The sequence below is a fragment of the Aethalodelphis obliquidens genome, unplaced genomic scaffold (genome assembly GCF_003676395.1).
Source record: "Aethalodelphis obliquidens isolate GAN/ISIS:26980383/991018 unplaced genomic scaffold, ASM367639v1 scaffold5, whole genome shotgun sequence".
Taxonomy (NCBI): Eukaryota; Metazoa; Chordata; class Mammalia; order Artiodactyla; family Delphinidae; genus Aethalodelphis; species Aethalodelphis obliquidens.
In genome coordinates, this window is record NW_020837949.1 from 73,343,028 (window position 1) to 73,357,775 (window position 14,748).

Below are 14,748 nucleotides of genomic sequence, written 5' to 3' on the forward strand. Positions count from 1 at the left end.
CGGACGCGCAGGCTCAGTGGCCATGGCTCACGGGCCCAGCCGCTCCGCGGCATGTGGGATCTTCCCGGACCGGGCACGAACCCATGTCCCCTGCATCGGCAGGTGGACTCTAAACCACTGCGCCACCAGGGAAACCCAAAATCTCTATATTTTATATTACTATAAAATCTTCTGATTTTATTTAGTGACATATTAGTTCTATATTGAGTTTGTGTATTATAACTGCTAATAAAAGTTACATTAAACAATTTTTTCTTGTGTTTTTTTTTTATTTAAATTTTTATTTATTTAATTTATTTTTGGCTGCATTGGGTCTTCATTGCTGCACGCAGGATTTTCTCTGGTTGCGGAGAGCAGGGGCTACTCTTCGTTGTGGTGCGTAGGCTTATTGCGGTGGCTTCTCTTGTTGCAGAGCGTGGGCTCTAGTCACATGGGCTTCAGTTTAGTTTCTCGGTGGCATGTGGAATCTTCCCGGACCAGGGCTCAAACCTGTGTCCCCTGCATTGGCAGGCGGATTCTTAACCACTGCACCACCAGGGAAGCCCTTTTCTTGTGTTTTAGCATTGTAGTTCCTTTTTGTACTGAAATGTTAGATACTCATTGGACAGCCATAGTTTAGATACTGTAAATCTGGCCAAATTTTACACCTTGTTGTTTTAGGATTTTAAAATCATTTGTGGGCTTCCCTGGTGGCGCAGTGGTTGAGAGTCCGCCTGCCGATGCAGGGGACACGGGTTCATGCCCCAGTCTGGGAAGATCCCACATGCCGCGGAGCGGCTGGGCCCGTGAGCCATGGCCGCTGAGCCTGCGCGTCCGGAGCCTGTGCTCCACAACGGGAGAGTCCACAACAGTGAGAGGCCCGCGTACCGCAAAAACAAAAACAAAAACAAAAAATAAAATAAAATCATTCGTAATTCTTTGTTTACTAATTAAAACTAAAATTTTTATGTGACACAGGTCTACTGGTGGCCTTTGAACTTAAGTTAGTAAGTTGTTAGGGTTTGTAAGAAATATAACTAAATGTAGTTTTATTTTATTTTCAGTCTATTCTCTAAGTTTATACAGGATTTAGTAGGTTGAGAAATAACACTTGCATGTTCCTTTCCTTTTCAAAATCATCAAGGGTAAGCAGGCAAGAGTCTTCCTTGATAATGAATAGATCATCATCTGCCCAAGCTGATAAAGCACATTGAATTTTTCCGAGGGACAGCAAAATAGAAATAGAAAATAATTAAACTCCCTAATGTGACAAAGGGGATAGGGATATGAATGTGATCCACTGTATTTTTTTAAATTAGTTCTTTTACTTTATATGATTCATTTCCCAGCTATTGCTATATATCATGGTTAAATGTATGTATGTAGAAATAATCTTGAGATACCTTAGCTGTGAGTAATTAATGAAATAAAATATTAATACAGGTGTATTGTAATTCATTCATGGTCTTTTGGTGCTTTATTGTGATGAAGAAATTAAAAGGACAAAATAGTTAAACTTAGGAGTTCTTAGAACTATTTAAGAGGAAATGTAGAGATCATTTGTTAAGAATGAGGCTTTGATTATAATTTTACAGTGGAGTTCATTCATTTCCTTGTCTGCACACATCTTTAAATTATTTAAGTTAGTCTCTTCCATCAAATGCACAAACAGTTCTGTCTTCTAAGGTTTATTTCTGAAAATGAGATTTTAAATTAATCTGTGAATTTATGTAAGTGAATAGAACCTTTTCTTTGTCTATGTTCTAACCCCCCCCAAAATATGCCAAATGTTATTTCTGTTCAAGAAAGTCAATATAATTCTAAAAATTCTCCCCCCCACCCCCAAAGATGTGCTCATACTCATCTTAATTGGAATTGAAAAGAGGTGACTAGAACTGAATTCCCCACAACTGAAGATGGGTCTGGATTGCATGGTAGGGGATGTAGGATGGTTCTTACATGGTTAGAATGATTCCCTCTATGGTTTTAGAGAAAATCTGTGCCTGGTTCATGTACACTTGGAAGTAGAAAGCTAGTCTTTCCTGGTTGCTCAGTTTGCTGTTTAGAGATGAATCTTAAAATAGCCATCTATGGGGTTAGACTGATCTGTGACAACCTAACAGTGTTGGCTCAGCCTCCCTTGGCCCTGAACTGCACAACTATTTTAAGCTGTGAGCCTAAGAACTGACAGGGCATACTGTACCCTGGTAGCAGTGAGGGCCACTTCTGTGTTTCCAGGGCTGGACAGATCAGCTGTAAACTTCTATGCAATTAAGACTATCATTCTGATGTTTTAGGAATCCTCATACCAAAGTACACAAGCTAGCTTGCCTTGATGTATCAGATTTCATTAAAATAAATACCATTGTGGGGGGGAAAGAAAGATAATTAAAACAGAAACCTTATATTTTACCTGTTTATTTTGAGCACTGCTTGTTTGGGTGAACTGCCTATAAAAGAGAAAAATCCCGTCATTTGATGATCATTGTTAAAAGATTTTGCTGTTTTCATATACCAGTACACTATTTCCTGATTCCATGATTGCCTTTGCCAATTCTCTGCTGTCATGTCAGACTGCTTTTACCCCTATTATTTCCTGTCATTGAGTTGTTAGCGTCCCTGGTTGCTGATACGCTCTTTTTCTTATTACTTGTAACCTCTCAACTACGTATCTTTTTTGTGATTAGTCCTTAAGTTCCTACTAAGTGTAGGCACAGAGCTAAATTCCTAGGACATAAAGATGGTATAAGACATAGTCCCGGCCTTCAAAAAGGTTCTGTTCTATGAGGAGACAGAATATCATTAAAATTAAAGACAGTACATAGAAATAATATAGTAAAAGCAAGCTGAATGATAAAAGGTAGTTATATTGAAATTAAAAGCAGGAAGATGCCACTGAGAGCCAGGATAGAAATGAAAGGCTTTATGATGCCTAGGAGGCTTGAACTGATTCTTGAAGGAAGGGGAAGCCCCCCCAAAAAGCATGAAGTAAGAAGGAACGCATTATTGGCCAAAGAAACAACAGGTACAAAAGAGAGCAAGCTGTAATGTGCTTTACATATTTAAGAAAGAATTGGTAGATCCTTTTAGTTAGAACCAGTCCCCTGTGGATACAGTACTGTGTAATCAAAGTGGATACTTTGAGGGAAATGGTAGAAGATGCAGTTGGCAAGATTGGTAGAAGTTTGGTTATAGACTGAGAGTGTCAGACCAAAGACAGGGCACACGTCACTGAAGGAGTGTGTGAATGTGTTAATTTTTGGAGGGATAGAGGAAGGGAAGTTTCATTTATGAAGTGGTATTTTAGTTTTATTGTCTAGCAGACATAGGAGAAACAGGAAAGCCAATTTTGGGACCGTAGAGTTAGCTCAGATATCAGTGATGGGAAATCAGAACCTGGGTGTAAAGTGTGACTCAAGAGACTTTAAGAAAACAATTGACAGGATTTGATGCATGACTATAGAGAGGAAAGAATAAGGTAAAGGTAATCCTTAAGAGTTTGAGCCCAGGTGGCCATGAGAATGATTGCACTGTTAAAAGAAACGACATTGAGAAAAGCAAAGTGATGAACCTGAATTTTGATATTTTTAAAGTTTGAGTTAATAGTAAAACATTTCTTTGGAGATGTCCAGTTTGTATTTGGAGATTGTATCTGAGAAGAGGGATCAGAGTTGACGTTCCAGATTTGGAAGTCTTCTACATAGAGCTGGTAGTTGAAATTATGGCAGTATGTGAAATTGATGAGGGAGACAGTTTTGAGTTTGAAGTGCAGTAGAGTGACAACTAGCCTTAGGGTTACACTCAGTCTTCTGGGGACAAAGGAAGGGTTGAGTCTAGAGAAGTGAGAGCAGTCAGGGAGATAGGAGGAGGACAGGGTTGTATGTCGACAACTAAGAGGAATCTCAGAGTGTTAAACATTGAAAAGATGACTTGGAGAGTGAGTGTTGAGAAAAGTTCGTTGAATTTTGTGTTTGAAACTTGATGAGATCTGAGAACTGTGCTGTTCAATATGAAAGCCACAAGCCACATGTGACTATTTAAGGTAAAACTAATTAAAATTAAAAACTTATTTTCTCAGTTGGACTGCATTTGGATAGCTAATAGCCACATGTGGCTAGAGGCTGCCATATTGGAGAGCCCTGATACAGAATTTCTTTATTATTGCAGAAAGTTCTATAGGATAGTACTATGTTGTGCAGCTTAGGGAATGTTGCAGCAAAACTGTGAAAGCATTTAAATGGATGAATGAGTGGTGAAAATATGACCTAGCAAGTGTAGGATACACTTTGGATAAGTTTGATTAAAACAGGAAGAGGACACTATATTGGGGGCTAGTAGAGAAAGGCTTCTTAGGATTGATTATGTTCATTCATTTGGTAAAAATTTATTGCAGTCCTATTAGTTGCTAAGTACTATGCTAGGTATGGAGACCACAATGCTAAAGAAGGCATTAAAGAGTACGTAAATATGTAAGTGGAGCAGGGATGTGGGCGGTTGGTTAGAAATCAGATTAGCTATGATGTAGTGTGATAATGCTTTAAATAGAAGTAACTGGCTTCTGTGGGGACATAAAAGTGCATAGTTGGCCCCGCCCTCCATATTTGCATGTTCCACATCTGTGGATTCAACCAACTGCAGAACATAGACAAAGGACAGGTAAACACTTCAGTGGTTGGTTGAATCCATGGATGCGGAACCTGTGGATATGGAGGGCTGACTATGGAACTTGAGCAGGTTTTGGTTAAACACAGAGCGTCCTGGAACCAGTCCCCTGAGGATACAATACTGTGTAATCAAATGAGGGAATTTGTGAGGAAGGATTCTTAAGGAGGTGATACAGGATAGCTCAGATAGGATGGCAAGAAATTAGCCAGGTTGGCAGAGAAAGGATATTCCAGGCAAAAGGTCAGAGTCATGTCATGATGTGATCAGGGAACCACAGATAGTTTCATGTGTTCAGACCAAGAGTTTATAGGCACTGGTTGTGGTGGCAAGGGCCAGGTCATGGAGATTCTTCCCTTGTCATGATAAGAATTGAAAAGGTATCCTGAAAGCTATGAGGAGCCCTTGGGGAACCTTAAGAAGTGGAATATCATGGTCAAATTTTCATTTTAGGTTGCATAATATGGACTTGGATGGGAGGGGGCTAATCTGATTTCAAGGAGATTGGTTCAATAGGAATATAGAACTAGTGGAGAGGGAAGGACTGGAGAGAGAGAAGAAATATGTTTTCTGAGGTAGTATTAGAAGACGAAATCAATTTGTTTTCTGAGGGGAATTACCACTGGATATGGCAGAAGTTCAAAGAGGCAAGGGACTATTAGCAAAAGACGCCAGATGAAGCCAGAAGAGGTTGCTGAATTGAGAGTGTGTTTGCAGTCAGATAACTAGAGAGCAAGGTGAGGATGAGGATGAAGTTCAGAAGTTTTGGGATTAGCAGTGATTTTAGCCAGAGTCTGTGGTTCTGTGCCTGAACCTTGGAATTAGACAGACCTTGAGTCAAGTCTTGGTTTTACCACTTAAATCTCAGTTAAGTGTTTTTCTAGATATTAGTGTCCTCATCTGTAAAATGGCAATAATAGTGTTACTTTAGTGGAATAATATATGTAAAGTCTTTTGCACAGTGCTTAGAGCACAGAAAAGTTTTCACTAGGGCTAGCAACCATTTTTTGTTATTATAATTATTTTTCTTTTATTGAGTTCTTCCTTTCTATTGTCAGTGTTCTTTTTCAGGGACTCATCATCTGGAAGGTAAAATAGCTTCTTCTTAACTGGCTTCTCTGTCTCTAGCTTTGCTGTCACATACTTGACATTCCAGAGTTTTCCTAAAACCCAGATTTGATTATGTACTCCTTTTCTCTTCGTCAGAGCCTTCATAGGTTTCCAGTTGCAGACTTTTCAAGTTATTAATGCTTTTTTTTTGATTAAAAAATTTTTTTTTGGCTGTGTTGAGTCTTTGTTGCTGTGCGTGGGCTTTCTCTAGTTGTGGTGAGCAGGGACCACTCTTCGCTGTGGTGCGCGGGCTTCTCACTGCAGTGGCCTCCCCTGTTGAAAAGCACGGGCTCTAGGCTCCCAGACTTCAGCAGTTGTGGCTCGCGGGCTCTGGAGCTCAAGCTCAGCAGTGTGGCGCATGGCCTTAGTTGCTCCACGCCATGTGGGATCTTCCCGCACCAGGGCTCGAACCCATGTCCACTGCATTGGCAGGAGGATTCTTAACCACTGTGCCACCAGGGAAGCCCTAAAGAAATATTTTGGGTTACGAAGTTAAGATATTTTTACTGGTAGGGTTATATAGTAAAGAAACTTTGGAGATTACTAGTGTTTGTTTTCTTACAATCAGCATTCTCACTGCTTGCTTCTTAATTCTGTTTAGATGTCCCTTCTAAGTGTATTCATTCTGTAAAAAAAGGTAGTTCTTCCTTTCACTTTCTTGAATTCAGGTATCAGATTAGTGAAGTTTAGGGTTCATTTTTAAAACGTTGCCCAAATCTGCTCTTCATGGTCGACATCTGCTCTTCATGAATAATGGCAACCACTTTAGGACTTAAAATGAGAGTGAAAAAGCTTAATTACCACCTGCCATGCCTCATCAATAGCAGATCCTACGTGATTGGAGTTGCCTTTCCTTCCTAGTTCAAGGAGGTTCAAAAGAGCAACACCTTCAAGCATGAAAATTGGTTGGCAGGTTTTACTTAGGTATACCTCTGAGATACCTGCTCTTGAAATACAGCCTAGTGTCTTATTAGGTGTTGTTGAATTTCTGACCCATTTTAAGAGATGCATAGCTTGTAAACCAAGCTTGACCTGGTTGTGTGTGGAGTTTTGTTTTTTTCAATAGATGGTAATGAAAAGCAAAATCTTAAATTGATGCATAGGGCTGGTTTAGGCAGCTTTCCTATCTAATCTGTGTAAAGGTCATGTTAGAACACTGATAAAGTCATGTCCATAATGTAATATGGAGGATATAATGATGGGTCTTCTACAGGTCTTATTTGAAAATTATGAATAGAACTTCCACACTCCATTCACTTGATTGTTTGGCAATGTTGTATCTAAAATGTGACCTTGAATCCATTAATTTTCTGTTTAAGACATTGATAACTCTCTATTGCCTCCAAAGCCCAAATTATATCCCTGGTTCCCAAGGAGATACCATAGCCACCTGGAAAAGAGTGCAGGGCTCTGGATTCAGGCTGAACAAGGTTCACACCCTGGCTTTGTAACTTGATAGCAGCTGTACTTGATAGCAGCTGTATAACCTTGGGAAATTTACATAACCTCTCAGAGCCTTCAGAGAGGGCATTAGGTGATTAAGGATAAAGTAGTTGATTATGTATTCTGGCCATTTAATAAATTCAGTAAATGTAGGTGACTATTATATGGCAGCTATTCTCTGGTTGGGGAAGGGAGGGGTGGCCATGATATTTTAACAAGGATCCACCCCTCACACCCCCACCCCAGAAAGTCTTTAAGAAATTGAATAAGGACCTTCCTGATCTAGCCCTCCAGCACTACCTTTAAGCCCCTCGTTTCCTGGAACTGTAATCTCCAGCAATATGCTGTCTCAGAGTTATGCCTGTAAATATACCCATTCCCATTGCCTTCCTGTTTACCTTTATTCTTTCTACCTGGCAGTGGTTTTATCTCCTCCAGGAAACCTTCATTGTTTCTCCTTTCCAGTAAATCATCTTCCTCTGTACTACTTAGGCATCTTATGTATGTTTTTGTTGTAGCACATATTATAATTATTTGTTTAAACTTGTCTTCCCCACACGTTCGAATTTCAAGTCAGACTCTATTTATCTTTATTTCTCCAGCAGTGTTAAGCATGTAGCAGGTACTCAGGAAATGTTTGTCGAATGAATAAATCTCACTTGTACACTAAGTTCTTATGCAAAGATCTAAGACTTATAGAAATCTGAACGGCTGTTATTAAGTATTTGTACTTAACCAGTTATGCAATTTCAGATGTATTGGAGTTAACATTGAGTGTTTATTGTACTCCAGACATTGTGCTAAGTGTATTACATGCGTTATCTCAGTTAATTCCTGCCACTCAAAGGAAGAAACTACAGAGATTTAGAACTCAAAGACAGATCTGCCTGACTTCAAAGCTCTGTTTAATCTATAGGTATTGCTAAACTGTCTGTTGTACCTACTCAGGGACTCAGTATAGGTTTACAACTTGTACATGACCCATGATAGGTCATGGAAATCATTTGCTAATATATAGTTCACCTTCACTTAAGAAGTGCAGAGAAGACTCAGTTATTTCTTAATGTTCTCAGGTTATAGTTCATCTGTAGAAAAACACAGAGTTGACAGCTCTTCAATAGGTAAAGAAGTATTTTGGAATAAGCATAATTTCAAACTCAAGGTATTATTCTTTTTACTACCACTGTACTATGGAATCTATCCAAGTCATATATCTGTCAAAGTCTGTTCCCAAATGTATATTACTCTCTTTGTAAGGACTTTAATTCAGAGTCATGTAGTTGCTTTTTTTTTTTTTAATGGAGCTGCATATAGTTTATCGTTTTTCTAGGCATATAAATGTACCATGTTTTAATTTTTCATACATTTTATTTTGGTTCTGGTTGTTTATAATGAATAAATGAGGGCCATGAACATTAGTTGAGTTATGGAAGCTCAGTTTAAGTAGGGCTTCTTAACCTCAGCACTACTGACATTTTAGACCAAATAATTCTTTGTTTTGAGGGCCTGTCCTGTACACTGTAAGATGTTTAAGAGCATCCCTGGCCTCTGTCCACTAAATACCAGTAATACCTTCCAAGTTGTGAAAACCAAAAACGTCTCTAGATATTGCCAAATATCCCCTGGAAGACAAAAATACCTCCAGGTGAGAATCACTAGTTTAAAGAGACTTACAGCCAACAAGAGTAGAATTTTTAGTTAACTTTTTTTTTTGAACAGCTTTATTGAGGTGTGATTCATATACCATATGATACAACCATCTAAAGTTTACATTCAGTGGCTTTTAGTGTATTCACAGAATTGTGTATTCATCACCATGATATAATTTTAGGACATTTTCATAACCTCATAAAGAAACCCCAGGGACATTAGCAGTCACTTCCCATTTCTTCTTCCTACTCCCCCTGCCCCCCAACCCTAGACATACCTGGTTATCTTATTATGTTTAGGAATACACAGCCTTCTTGTCTGTTTTAAGTTAGATTATAAGGCAACCAAATCCTATTTCAGAGTATAGTTATTGAAAATTATTTGCATCAAAGTAAGGAGGCATATATTCTTTCCTTCAGAGGCCTTTGTATAGACAGACTCCCAGTTAAATCTGTAGAGGAAATAAATAAACCAAAATAGGCTGATTTAAGAATCATTTTAATGTTTTCACAAGAGTAAGAAGTCCCTCTAGCCCTCCACAGCAAGTTTTATATTATGGAAGTCAACAGTTTTTGTTTTTCCTGTTCAAATCTAGTAGATAACCTTATATCCTAGACTATGTGTAAAAAACACAATTATGAAACATGTACTTAAAATAGTATTTTGAACCTGTGCGTCACTATTATTAAATAGATCATTTTCAGTGAATTGGTAGTTGGGTTAATTTTTTTACTGATAGATAGTTGGGGTTTCTTTTATTTTTCAAATGTATAGGCCTGTTTTACGTACACAGTAATGTTACCTGTCGTTCAAATCTTGTAAGTCACGTTTTTTTCCATAAGAATAAATAAGGACCAGTTGGATTATATTCTCTTATTTATAAAACAAAAATATTAACTGTCCTACTTCCCTCAAAGGGTTGGTGTGAAATGCTAAGAGGATCAAATCAGTCAAAGGAAATGGACAATAAGGTTGTATCTTCATCTTTTATTATTTCTACTTCTCCCCTTGTGTTCCCATTGTATTTAAATGTTGTGAAGGCATCAGAGTTTTTAAAATGTCATTTATAGCTGACTTTGCAGGGCTTGACCAAGCCATATTTCCTTTGGTTTTAATATATGTGGGTAAAGCTTATACATCATAGAAAATATTTTAAACAAGACAAAGTGTCCTTAATAAATAGAGCTACACAAAAGAAATGATCTAAGCCATAGTAGATAAATGGCAAAGGATTTGAACACACAATTCAGAAAAGGTATTCAGTTGGCCAACACATATTTGAAGAACATGTTCAGTTCTATTAGGAATCAGATAAATGCAGATAAAAGCAATAATAAAGTTCCATATTGGGTCTGTTAGTTACCAGCAGGTTTTTTCCTTTTAAAATTAATCTTTAATATGCTAGTAATACATGGAAACATTTTCCTTGTTTTAAAAAAAGTGCAGCTAACACTCCTGCTGACTACACTTCAATCTCAGTCCCCCTTTTAGAAGTAAGCACTGTTAATCAGTTTGTTACATATCCTTTCAGACTTTTTTCAATTTATGTGTTAGTGTGAAAATCATTGTAGGAAATATATAGTGTCTGTAGTATGTATCATAACGTAAACATCAGTAACTTTGTTTCATTCAGCCATATATTTTAGAGGTTTATTTAGGTTAGTGCATAAAGATTTCTTTCATTCTTTTTATCTATTACAGAATATTCTTTTTTTTTTCCCAATATACACTTTAAATTTATTTATTTATTTATTTTTGTCTGCGTTGGGTCTTCGTTGCTGCACGCGGTCTTTCTCTAGTTGCAGTGAGCGGGGTCTACTCTTTGTTATGGTGCATGGGCTTCTCATTGTGGTGTCTTCTCTTGTTGTGGAGCACAGGCTCTAGGCCCTTGGGCTTCAGTAGTTGCAGCATGTGGGCTCTAGAGCGCAGGCTCAGTAGTGGTGGCACACGGGCTTAGTTGCTCCACAGCGTGTGGGATCTTCCTGGGCCAGGGCTCGAACCAGTGTCCCCTGCACTGGCAGGTGGATTCTTAACCACTGAGTCACCAGGGAAGCCCCAGGATATTCTTATTGTATAATAGTTCTGCAAATATGATTCTTCTGGAAACAATGTTAAGAATGAACTTATAGAGGACAGTGGTAGCGGGGAGACCAGTTAGGAGGCTATTGTAGTAATCAAGCAAGAGAAAATGGTAGCTCGGTAGGAGTACCGTTTTTGTGGGATAACCTGTCTGATTCCTAGACAGATTCCCTGTGAAAAATCTGTGTGGAAATGTTCCCTGGCAGATGACAAGAAGAGTCTGACACTCATGAGAGGTGTTTGAGCATAAGGTACAGATTTGGGAGATACAGCTTACACATAGTAGTAAAAGTTACGAAAGTGTGTGAATAAACCAAGGAGCAAGTTAGAATGAGAAGTTGGAACTATGTGGGGGTGGCTAGAGAAGTGGGAGGAACAGCAGTGGTGAGTAGTGAGAAGCCCAAGAAGGAGAGCATTTCAAGAAGAGGGTGGGATTAGCAGCTCCAGGTGCTCCAGAGGTGAAATAAGATCAAAGGGAAGAGTATGTTTGGGTTTACCATCAGAGAAATCATTCGTTCTGTCATCATTTTAGCAGAATGATGAGTTGGACACCTAATTTCAGTAGTTTAAAGAGAGAATGGGAAGGACTTCCCTGGTGGCGCAGTGGTTAAGAATCCACTTGCCAATGCAGGGGACACGGGTTTGATCCCTCATATGGGAAAGATCCCACACGCTGCGGAGCAGCTAAGCCCGTGCGCCACAACTACTGAGCCTGTGCTCTGAGAAGGCTGAGCACCGCAACGAAGAGTAGCCCTTGCTCTCCACAACTAGAGAAAGCCCATGCGCAGCACGAAGACCCAACGCAGCCGATAGATAGATAGATAGATAGATAGATAGATAGATAGGTAGAAAGAAAGAAAGAAAGAAAGAATGGGAAATGAGGAGTAAAGGCAACCAGTGTAGGTAAATCTTTTAAGAACGTGACGTCAGTTTAGGTTTAAATGCTGATAGGGAAAGCTAACAGAGAGGAAGAGTTTCTGAGATTGTAGGGAGTTAGCTCCAACAGTCAAGTTTTAAGGACAGAGTAGTCAATGGTGTCACATGCAACAGTGCAGTCTTATTTGTGTGCATTGAGAAAATGCACATTGGATTTGGCCTTTAGGAGGAAATCTGTGAGCCAGGAGCTGAGTCCCTGTGGTGGAAGTCCTTTGAATGCCAGACTTTGGTCAATGGGGAATGAATGAAAGTTATTGAGCACAGAAGTGATATGATCAAAACAGCATTAAAATGTGTTTTTCTTTTAAATTTTCCTTTATTAAGCTTATGTTATTGAGTGGCTCTGTTGTTTGGGCTCTGTTCCACATCTGGAGATACATCAGTGAACATAACAGGCAGGATCTCTGTTACCATGGCACTGAACATTCAGAAGTGAGGCGAAGACAGAAAAAAATAAAAGGACAAGATAATTTAAGGCAAGTAAGACAAAACTTGGTGATCATACAGAAATGGACTAAGGGGAACTATGATGATGTGGTCAGGAATGGCATTTCTAAAGAGGAGGATTTGAACTGAGATCAGACTGTTACTAACGAGTCAGCTGTGCAGAGATCTGGGTGCAAAGGCATCCTCGCCCAGACTAGAGAGTGTGTGCAAAGGCCCTAAGCAGGGAATGAGCCTGATTTGTTTGAGGACCAGAGGAAAAGGCAAGTGTGTTAGGAGTAGAGCGAGCAAGGGAGAGACTAATAAAAGATGAGGTCTGAGAGGTGGGTGGAGTTAAACTTGAGCAGGGCCTTAGAGGCCTTAGTAAGGAGTTTGGTGGCTTGTTCTTGATCGGTCACAGAAATGAAAGAAAAGTAGTATTGAGCTGTTGTTGAACTGTCTGGGACATCTAGGTTAAGAAGTCAAGAGAGTTGTCAGGCTTAAATATTTAAATTCAAATATGGTTTGCTTAGTATTATTCCTTGAAATAACTCCTCAAGTTGTTTAGGCATTCAACAAATAAACGTTCGTAGGGAGGCTTGAGAGTCTGTTGAAATGGTATGATCAGCCAGTGATCATGGATCTCTAGCAGTTCTTTGACATAATGAAGGGCATCTTAAATAAATATCATTGCAACCTGAAAGGAATGACCAACTGTTGTATAAACAGTAGCTGGAAAAATTACGGCCAGAAATATCTCATGACTTCAGGGGACATAAAGAATACTTGCCAACCTGAAATACCTGCATCTCCATAGGGACCAATCTATAAAGACTTTGTATAGTGTTTAGTGCTGGTTTGGATAGAACTCCCATTTCCAAAAATGCTTTTTTCCCCCCAGTAAATAGGGAGTATGTGTATCACTGTGCTTCTAGATGCATAAGTAGTTTGCATAGTTTGCTTAGCCAAGGTCATCCTTAAGGAATCTGGTTTTACTGAGTATGTAGAACTTATGTGTGCCCGAAAGCTGCATTGAGGCATAATAATTATACTTTACATATTGCTTTACAGTTTACAAAGCCTTTACCCATTAGAAAATCAATTTGATCTTCATAAACAACTCTTCAAAGTAGGTGAGGGACAGGAATTTTAGGGAGGTCAGTATTATTAGAGGTGAGGAAAGTGAGGATCTCCAAGTGTACAGTCACTGAATGGGACGTGAACTCACAACTTCTCACTTTACTTTTCATTTCTTTACCTATCACACCTTGTTAATGCAAAGGTGAATGAAAATTTAAACTTTACTAGAAGCACTAAAATATGTGTCTCTACTAAAGCAGTGACAGAACACATATTTTTTTTTATTATTAATTTTTGGCTGTGTTGGGTCTTCGTTGCTGTGCGCAGGCTCTTCTCTAGTTGCGGCGAGCGTGGGCCACTCTACCTTGCTGTGTGCGGGCTTCTCATTGTGGTGGCTTCTCTTGTGGAACACAGGCTCCAGGCACACAGGCTCAGTCTTTGTGGTTCATGGGCTCTAGAGCGCAGACTCAGTAGTTGTGGCGCACGGGCTTGGTTGCTCTGCGGCATGTGGGATCTTCCCGGACCAGGGCTCGAACCCATGTCCCCTGCATTGGCAGACGGATCCTTAACCACTGCGCCACCAGGGAAGCTCCACATATATTTTATTTGTGTTAAAGTTATTGGTACTACCAAAGGTTTCAGATTGCTGTGACTACACAGAGGAGGGTGAGATTGACTTTGGCTGGCAGAGTCAAAGGTTTAATTTTGTTTTGAAAATGTGTGCTATTTTCTCACTTGCTAATTTTTATTGTCTTTTCTTGGTTGCTTCGCATGTTTAAAGTACTACATATGCAGCTTTAAAATAAACCCTTTTATTTTATATGCAGTACTCACATGTTTGTTTCTGCAACCATATTTTATTCTTGTATTGCCACTCAACTCAGTGGAGACTAGTAATAATGATAGCTAACATGTAATGAACAATTCTTTGCTAGGCGCTGGTGGTGGTAAGGGGTTTGTAAAAATTAACGTATTTAATTCTTACATCAACTCTGAGGTGGGAGCATTCCTTCATAAATGGGTGTTTTCTGCCCCTTCACATACTTGCTATTCCCACACCTGAGAAAGTAGAACTATGTTGAGAGAAAGTATAATTATAAGGCATACTCATATACACTCAGGATCAACTTAAGCCATGTAAATTTTGTCATATTATATATTGCTTATCATATTTTTCCCTAAGCCAACATAGCCAAGTTGGTATGTGTACTGACCTGAGAGGTGAAAACTAAGCTATGTAACATGAGTGAATGAAGTAATAATATCCTAAATGTCTGTTCTGTGATTTTAGTGACAGTATGTAATAATCATGCATGGTTTTGCATTTTTAAAAAAACTGCTTAACTCAATGTGTAAAATAAAAAAAAAAGACTCATCAGTAAAGAG

At 39.0% G+C, this 14,748-nt stretch overlaps 1 protein-coding gene across 1 annotated transcript in view; it reads left to right on the forward strand.

Annotated features, from left to right (window-relative positions):
* SP4 (Sp4 transcription factor) overlaps positions 1-14,748 on the forward strand; it is a 69,380-nt gene that overhangs the window by 24,181 nt on the left and 30,451 nt on the right. The gene's annotated exons all lie outside the window — the stretch shown is intronic.